This window comes from Seriola dumerili, unplaced genomic scaffold (assembly GCF_002260705.1).
Source record: "Seriola dumerili isolate Sdu_G_001 unplaced genomic scaffold, Sdu_1.0 BDQW01001124.1, whole genome shotgun sequence".
Classification (NCBI taxonomy): Eukaryota; Metazoa; Chordata; class Actinopteri; order Carangiformes; family Carangidae; genus Seriola; species Seriola dumerili.
In genome coordinates, this window is record NW_019175379.1 from 2,025,144 (window position 1) to 2,035,290 (window position 10,147).

The following is a 10,147-nucleotide window of genomic DNA, read 5'->3' on the forward strand; positions in this document are numbered from 1 at the left end:
TCCATGTCCCATATTTTCTGTGTCAGAGCCTCAAGGTTGGTTGAAATCTGTTCTGGACAGATGCAAGACTGGGACGCTCCAAAATGTCAGGTGCTGCAAGGACTAAACTTTTTCTTCCTTTTTTACATTTTATTTTAGTTAAAATACCAATCATTAGTTTTTTTTTTTAATTATGAGCCTCTAACAAAAAAACCACACTACAAAATCTGCACAGACTTGTGGAGAAATAAACATTTCATTTTATAGATGAGAGCAATGTCTAAAACCCAATAAATATACATCTTTACATATAATATGAATAGAGTTTCATATAGTATGCAGTGCTATCTTTGTAGAACTAGATCAGTTTCAATGTCTAACTTCATAGCTAGCTTTTTAAAAAGTCTTTTTCTTAGGTATCACCCTGGATTCATCTCATCAATGACTGCATTTTTGTTGAAAACTAAAAAAAATGCCCAAAATGAGACAGATATATTAATTTCAGCGAATGTATTGGGTAATTAATTACATTAGTTTTATCGTACTGACTACAATTCATCATCAGAAAACGTTTTTAAAAAATATTATAAAGTCATCAGAGTATGTATTTACATCATTATGTCCAGTCAACCCTCTGAAAAGACAACGATTCAAAAATATATTTACATATGAGAACTCCACTGTAAACATATCACAAGAATGAATTTTCTGCTGTTAACTACTGAAAATAAAAATGGCTCTTAAAGCTGCAGCACACACTTCAAACACTTCACTCGAGTTCCAGAAATGGCTCTGTCCGGTTAAGCACAGCTAATTATACAACCAGATATCACAACTTAAAATGTGCTCCACCAAACTGCACAGACAAGACAGCTTGTGTCCTTTTGAAATGAGTCTGCAGAGGGAAATGTTGTGAGTCAGTGATGGAAAGCAGATCTTAAAGTGCTGGAAGGAAATGAATGGGCACAGTGACTGAGGGAAGGATGACCTTGCTTTGGAGGAGAGAGCAGAAGAGCTGATTAGGAAAGTGAAGACCTGCTGCAACCCACCGCCACCTGAATGAGCGGAAGAAATCTGACGTCAGTTCAACTCCCAAGACAATATTACAAAACACACTGCAATGTGAAATGCAGAATGTCCTGCAAAATATTTGGTGCAAAAGAGGTAGAATAATATGACAATAACATCTACTCTGTCTTTATTTTCCTTGTTTTATTAACTTGAACCCAAAGCCTTTAAGTTCAACTTGTTTTTCTCAAACTTTGGCCCCTCAGCAACAATTAATGAGCAGCCACAGGAACTTCCTGAAGGAAAAACAACTGGATGATATCAGTGTTTCAGGTGAAAATATCATCAACAATAAACAGCGGTGGAAATGGCAGCTGAACAAGTCAGATATGTTTTGTTACAGTTATGAAACTCATAATTTTTCAAATATTTACAAGGCTATGTTTTTAACAGGCTTCTGGTTTATTAAATGATATAAAACAACTGAAACTGAAACTGGAACTATAACGGGCAAAATGATTCCCTTCTTTAAATGTAAACTTGCATTATGTTGTGATTTAATTAAGTTGAAAAACATGAGATATGCAACAATCTCCTCCTTTAACAGCTTTTAATTAGCATTCCCCGAAGCTACATTTTACATTTGTTATCGACAAACAAATCTACATATTCTCAGATTGTTTCTCAGTTATTTTAAGGGCAATGACTGCAAAAAAAATAGAATAAATGGAGTTCTTGATTATCTATGAAACAGTTATGTCATCTCCATATTGAGTTATTTTGGTACTCCAAAAATTGATGCTCATGTTAGAAATCTGCTGGAAAGCTCACATACAAATATTTGATCTTATCACCGGTGAAGAATGTGAGGAATCTCAACATGTCAAACATGCAAGAAACATTCCTCAACCATAAAATACTTTCCTCGTTAGAGATTAAATATATAAATATGCCCAGCTCTGTATGCCCAATATTGACTCGAGTTTATATCAAACCTAAAAATAGATTCCCGTTTACTAACCTGTAGCATTCTTGAGATTTCGTGAGCACATAATGAGGTTTGTCTTGTCTTACCTCCCACATGAAGGTCATCAATAGTTTCCTGTCCTGAGTGCAGTTTGGGTAAATTCAAGGCTGCTGTCTGCAGATAATGCTCATCCGAGTATTATCCTGCAGGGACGTCTGCTCTGTCTGGAGTTGAGGAGGAAGCTCAAACAGGAAGAGGCCTGAAGTGACATACCCGACAGTTTCTCATCCTAAAGAAATTATAAAAAGGAGAAGGTTTCATTAATCCTCTCTAAAAGTGGAAAATAATAATTCCAATGGGCTCAGATTCATGAGAACAGGAATTTCTGGTTGAATTAAATGTGTCTGTCTGATCACTTAATTATGAGTGAGTCTAATCAGGTACTAATTAGGCCTATCAGATTACTATAACCTCATCAGACCAGTCCTGCATTGGAGCTTCAGTAGCTTTTCACCTGTATGTCTCACAGGTTGCATCTTCAACAGTTGTGTCACTTCAGATAATATCAAGACACTGCTTTTAATGCAGTCTGTAGCCTAAGGACAATACAGTACCAAAAGTCTTTATTGTCCACCATAGTGGAAATCTGTCTTTGACTGCAGTATACAGAATGAAACATTACAAATGACAACACGAAAAACAAAGAGTTACTGGTTTGTAAATCATACAGTGCTTTCCACCAAAAGCAGCAGCTAACACAAGTGTGAGCCAGCAAAAGTAAAATAGTTATGTAACACATTTAAAATTCCAGTTGCATTCTGAATGAAACACTTTTTGTAAGTATTATTTCCTGCCAGAGGTGTCACAAAACCTTTAAAGTGTCAGTTCACCTAAGTATCTAACATATTTTTTCACTTATCTCCAGGAGTGGCTGGTTATATTTGGTTTTATTTGCCCAAGTTTTGAGATGTCAGTCTTTGAGATTTCTGTGTCCAGCCCATCACAGCTTTGATTTGTGGGCCTCAAAGCATAAAAAAGGACATTTAGACACTAATATCTCTTTCCAGAAACCAAGTCCTGGTTATATTGAATAATCCACATGTATTTCTCTGAACAGTTTGCATTGGAACTAATTTCTACAAAAGGAAATGTCTACATGAAAAATGTTTACCGCAAAATCTGGAAAGACACTACCAGTGGTGATAGAAGTCTCAGGTCTATTGATCTTAATGTTTTGTAATCATAACTATATACAGCTGGTTTGTTTAATGTACCCTATAATATGCAGCATAAAAAAGCCCTTGCACTACCACAAAATACTGTACTTTGAACTATTAGACCAGTAGGGGCCACAAAATCTATGCAAAGACTGCTGTAAAAATTATGCTAAACAACAAGCAAGTCTGGTTTGTATAATCATGCCATTGCACAAATAATATGCGTTATTTCCATTCAGCTGTCAATTATAAGCCAAACTTGAGTGCAATAATCGCATGATGAAGTGTGGTCATGCTAAACACAGCACATGGTGCTCTGATGAAGAATTTTCTGCCTCATCTTTATCTAAGGCAGCCATCGTTTGGTCACTGACAGGTTCAAACATGACTGACTTTGGAGTAGTTGGCTGTGATTGGTTTTCTCCTGTAATGAACACAGTATATGATCTATCACATTTTCAAAATAAAAGAAAATTCATTCCTCTGACTAAAAGCTCTGGTTCAAAGCAAGAGTATTTCATTCTTTCATTGCTGATGTGGCTTTCGGTTTGGTTCCTTGAGCAAGTGATTTTGGTGCTTTTTGAACTGAGTGCTTTTGTATGTTGCAGTTTTATGACTGATCTGAAATCGTCTGTGTCTGCACAACGAACAGCTTTGAAGTGTTGGTAGATTCAGCCAATTTGGCTTTAGCCAGGTTTAATCCGTCCCTCACAAAATCAAACCTGAGTTACTAGAACTAAACAAAACACTGTCATATTAACTTATCGATACTATCAAGCTTTCCACATCTGCTAGCTAGCAAACAATGAATATGGACTCAACTGGCCTTTCACTTTCGCAAGATTTTCTAATTTATCATATGGTCAATGGTCCGCCGGCCCATCCACGGGCTAACAGAAGGTACCTGAACATGCTCTGACAGAGTACATGTCAATATACACAGGCTGTACCTCCTTAGATCCGGTAGAGCCTCTGGAATTCAAATATTCAGTTCATTTTGCTAACCACGAGCACATTTATTAATATTACCAACATGGTGTACCAGCGGGGTGTGGTGACTGCCTACCTTTTTAGTGTAGGACTCCATTATTTATATTCCTTTAGCCCGTGACGGTCCACAGATCACAAAAATCAAAATGGTTTCTTCATAAAAGTATTCCAGGTTATGAAGATCCTCCTGAGAAGTCCAAAGCAGACGACGGAGCCATTACTTATCCGCTGCTCTTCGCTCATTTCTCTTCTCCCTCTGTCTGGGGCTGTGTTAGCTGGTCTGCTGTTGTTTGTTAGCTTTCTGGATACAAAATGGAGGCCTTCCGGTAAAGGTCGGATCAGATTTCACTTCAGCGGGGGTGGGGGACAAAACAGTATTGAGGATCTTTGGCGTAACCGAGCGTAATGACGTGTCCTTTACCGTTAGAAAAAGCCTTGAGTTCATATTTCGTGCAACCCGTAGAACCGAAGGGTCTACATGGCAAGCTTCGTCTCATGCTGCATTCACTTACACTCGGACATCGGAGTTTCACTCTTGCAAACGTCCCACCGGCCACAACTTTTTATTTATAGACTGTTGAATTGGAATGTCCAAAACTGGGGTGGCAGCTGGGGTGGCAAGGTATTTTTTAGGAGTGGCAGCTGCCACCCTATGCCATCCCGGTTAATCCGTCCCTAAGCTAAACCAAGTGTGCCATGGCTAGATACCTGAAACTAAAATTAAATGTATTTACAGATTTTTACCTAGCTGTAATCTCAAACCATCCACTTTTAAGAAACAACGTCTTAATTCAGTTTGTTATTCTGTGTAACAAAATGAGGCAATAACTAGCTAAAATTCAAACATGACAGTTAAAAAACAAACTCATGATAACAGTAACATTAGCTTAGCAGATCAACAGTAACTGCCATTTCTGCTTTTGACCTTTGGTGCCTGTAAATCATGTGTTTAAACATATTCAGTTGTAGTTTTTGTAAACTAGCCCTTTCATGACTTCATGACAACAGATGATCTGTAACGAGTCCGACAGACACACTGTAGAGAATAGAGCAGCTGGGTGTGCCCCTCCGACCTGCTGGGAAGATACAATACTCTATCAGAGTCTCTTAGCAAGGAGACCGTCAACAAACACTCAGAGGATGATTAACACAAACACAGTCCTCAAACTGGCCGGAAGTGCGTGTGTTTGTTTGTGTCTGGCCTGTTTTTCTATTTCTGTTTAGCTATACTATATATCATGATTCATATAGGCTGTGTATCTACTGCCCATTTTAACTTAAACCTTGTGAAAATGAAGCTTTTTACTTCAGACACCTTCATCAGGATGTAAAGTGGTGTTGAGAGTCAGAGTCATTCCTACCAGATTATTTTGTGTGGAAATAACGTCACACCTCCTTCCTCAGTGTCTGCTGGTATTTTATGACTCAGTCTATGAGTATGTTCATGACTGTATCTTCAAAGTGTGCATGTGTCATGTGTTATGAGAGAATCTGCTTGTTATTCGTGGTAAAAAATATACCAACCTGCTGTTTTAGATTTACATGTAATGTGAGTGTGTACATGTGAGTGTTTGCATCGACATAGCATTTCCATACAATGACAACACTGGTGGCACTGTATTGAAGCCTTATCCCATCCATTCCCTCAGTCTCTTCCTCTACCTTCCTCTGCCTTGTCAGCGGGCACCTGTTAGTTTGACGTGGTGTCTTTAACACCTCCGCTGATTGACTTAACAGTGTAAAAGCCTGAGAGCACACAAGGCGTCTCAGCAGGTAGTGGACTGTGTGCATGCAACAAGCTGGTGGCACCTGAGGGTAATGCATTATGTGCTAAGCTGCTGTAAAATCACTTTGGTTATAATGATTGTTTCCATAGCATCACTGGTGGTTAAAGTTTTCTTTGCAAATATTAAGATTAGCAGGAAAAAGCTGATTCAACACCTAGAAAGAGCTGAGATAAAGATAAAACTCAGACAAAATACATACAAGATAAGCTCAACATGTCAGAAAAGTGGTAATGATTCGAGCCCCAGCTCTGGCAGGTAACCCAGAGTAAAAAGTATTTGGTTTGATTGGCAGGTTATTGTTGAGTCTGTGGGGGCGTTGGGGAAGGTTGGACCTTCTCTCAGGACGTAGCCTCACTTCCCTCGCTCAGAGGCTCTCAGGAGGAGAGCAGTGTGCCTTTTAACTTTTTTATTTGTGCTGTGTTTGTAAAGGCCACATTCCCTGAGCCTGGCTGCAACTTGTGTTATTCTTCCTGTGCTGTTTGCCCCACTCGCAGCTGGAAGGACAGGAAAACCGATCTGGAAAACTACTTCGTGTATGTCATCGGTGATTACAGGACGGCAGCGCCCGCCTGTGCCTGGTATTGGCAGCCTTATGCCTGGGCCCGAGGGGCCGGGGCAGGCCTGAATAATGCTGTCCCAGGGGGACGACGTTGCGCACCCCTCCTCACTCAAGGCCTCGCTTCTGCTTCCATGCAAGGAACTCTGTGAGTCCATGCAGCCCTGTCAGCACTCTTCCTGTGGAGAAACTGGAGAGGAAGCTCCACCAGGCAGCCTGAGGTGGCCGCAAATCTCCACAACTTTCAATTTCTTTCTTTAATCTTTCCACTTAGAGAGCACTAATGCAGAATGGCCCCTCTCATAAAATATATGTGGAGTATTATTACATATGAATTCACCTGTAAATGGAATTTAAATTTTGTAATTGGTGCTAAATGATTTGTTTGAAGTAATTATTAATCATTGATTTTTTAAAATAAGATAAAATCACAAGTCACAAGTTACAAGTGAGAAGATAGAATAAGGGGTCGCTGCATTATAATAAAAGAAAATTACACTTTATTCTGTTTTATGATAAAGTTCATGAAGTCACTTGACCTCAATCAAAACAGGTTGAACCACGATGGCAGATCTGTCACTTGTTTCAAGAAAATAAGACTTTTATGGCTCAATAACAGACAAAATAAGTATCAAGTGTCAGAAAGCTGACATTTTCAAACAGCTCACAACTGTACTTGAGTAAATGTACTCTGTGACTTTGCACCTCTGATAAAAATAAGCTTGAGATTTTCAATCATATCATTCATCAGATCAGATTGACTCTGAGTCTGCAGAGAAAAGTGAGAAGTAGTTTCAGGTCCACCACACTTCTGGCATGAGACACAGTAAAATATTCTAATGTCAGATCCTCTTTTCATTGCTTCCTCTTTCCTCTGCTGCCACTTTCCCAGGCAGAGGACCTAGAAGAGCAATCTAGGGGGATCAGGAATGACAAGGCAGTCCGGCCTCCCATTGTATGTGAGCGTTTACTCAGCATGGGAGCGCAAGGACAGTGAGGCTACAAGAATACAATAGGCTCATATTTATTTACTGCTTAGTGGCAGCCAGGGACACCCCCCTTCCAATAGCTGATAGCAGCTTTACAGTAATAGACCTCTAATAAAGACCTCAGAGGGCAAGTAGAGGCTAGACTCTCTGGCTCTGTCCTGGATAAAAGTATTTAGAAAAAAAACATTTCAAACCCAACCAATAAAAAAAAGACATGTTTTTTTTCCTATTACATCATTATTATGTATTACAAACAACAATAATTCTGAATAAAAATGTGTTGCAATATCTTCTTGTGCCGCACTGCCTTTTGTTATAATTGATTCATACAAGTGTCGAAACAAGTTATAAATGTAGGGTTGAATAATTCTAAATATATTCACAGAGCAGATCCAAACCCTCACACTTCACAGCAGATGGAGTTACTGTAATCTCCACAATGGGACCTATATTTGGATAATTGTACCGGGACATTTCATCTCATCGTATGGGAACGGCAAGAAGAAGCAACAAAAAAGATGCTTGTTTTCAGCTCGAAAAATCCCACCACTTGAGTCCTGTACCTGTCTTTGTATGTACATACATCATATGAGGAAAATACAGCTTTTATTTCCATTATTTTTGAGAAGGATCTCAACTTCTTTGTACTTAATCTGTGGCCCGTGTGATAACGTGTCATGTCTCTAATTAAAACCCCTTAACAAACTCCTTGTTTTACTGCAAAATAACAATTCCAAAATACAATGGCTCCTATTTATGAACCCTTGTTATTACACACATGATCCTGGTCTCTTCTGAAAGGGACTTTTTCTGAGTTTATTCTCAAAAAGTCAGAATTCAGCAAAGTGACACTGAGACAAAGCTGCAGAAACACAAACTGATTTGTTTTGTATGCACTCATGTTAAAAAATAAACAAGTGAAGGCGATGATACTGCGTCACATTCTTTGTCCGTATTCAGGTTCGCTGCTTGTTTTGATTACATCTCTAAAAAAATAAGAAGTTGCACTGTGAAATTTTCTGCTTTAACACTGTGCCTCCTGAATTTTGCATAATTGTGCATCAGAAATCAACATAATGATAAACACACCAACTTTTATGTGTCTATTTGAAATACATGAAGTCACAGAGACATGTGTGCAAATAGCTTGTGACTGCAAAATGTATCATTAATAGTCCAGGGGACGAGCACAGAGCCTGTGGGGTTTATGAGTAATATCTTTGACTTCCAGCAGAGGGCTCCATCTGTTGTACTGACTGTCCAAACAGGACAGAGTTCACAAACCATCTGTAAAACAGCACGGTTGGTCTATTACACAGCAATATAAATGAATTTAAATCCATGTTGGCATGTTAGCTAAGTGCATTTGCTTTAAAAGGACCTAATAGCATTGCACATGTACATGCACCCTCTGCTGTTTTGGACAAAAGGTCAAACCTCAGTTTATATCTGTTGCTTTTAAACACAACCTGACAGAGGCTTGACCATCATTTACACTTGTTTCCTCCCATGTTTTAATCTGACTGAAAAATGCCTGGGAATCCACCAAACCAGCACCGACTATCTGACCTACATGACCGAGCCCCGAGCCTCAAAAAATTAATTTTCCGAGAGGCATTATGAGAGCGTGATTTATTGGTTGCCTTGATGCCTGGTGGGTGTAATTGTGAGAGCAGGGCTGAAGTTGAGTGGCTTTGGTGCATCGTCCGTCCCCTCCTCCAATCCCTGAGTTTCAGAGATTAACTCAGACACTGGATTAAAATCTCAAAATAGAGAAATCCTTTTTAGATGAACAGATTGATTAAAAAGGGGAAAAGATGAGTGTGTGGTGGAACCAAGCTGCTGATACTCTCACCTGGGAGCTTCTCAGATGGTGAAAGTCAACCTGGAGCTCAGTCACAAACAACTGCTTTAGACCAGACTGCTGATACTAACAGTCGAGCTGCTTCTTGTTTAGACAAGTGGTGGGAGACAAACTCAGATACTTCACTTAAAGGAATAGTTCAATAAATCTTCCATAAGAAGGTTGATACTACTCTCACGACTGTCCAGGTTAGCTTAGTTTATCTTAGCTTAGTTTAGCATAACGACTGGAAACAGGGCACATGGTGATACAACTGCCACCATGCATCTGTCCTTTGTTGGAGTAATTTTACATTGTTTGTTTAACTCATCTAAAAAAACTGTCTGTTAAACATGCTTCCTAAATGACGAACTATCCCTTTATGGCCACCTGCCAAATGTTTTTTCTTTCTCTCTTGTTTACAGTGAAGCATCAAATTTCCTCTGCATTTCTCATAAATGTTGGACTTCAACAAATGTAGTTGCAGAACCTGTTTGTAGGGTCTTTGCATCTGCATATTGGCATGTAGGTGGTTTTTTATTGTGTTTGCATGTATTGCTCACAGAAAGAAGTGCAAGTGATAAGAAAATACAGGGGACTTATTCATGATTCCTCCCTTGATTTCAAGAAAATATAAAACAACAAACAAACATAAGAAACTGCAAGGAAACAGCAACAGGAAAAAGGCATAAGAGAAAAATGCCCCAAAAAAAAAAGAGAAGACGATTCAGTTTCAGAAACCCTGCAAAGTCCACTTTCATTTTGAAACGTAACTGTTTGGTGCAGATTTCATAACAAGTTTTCTTCTTGG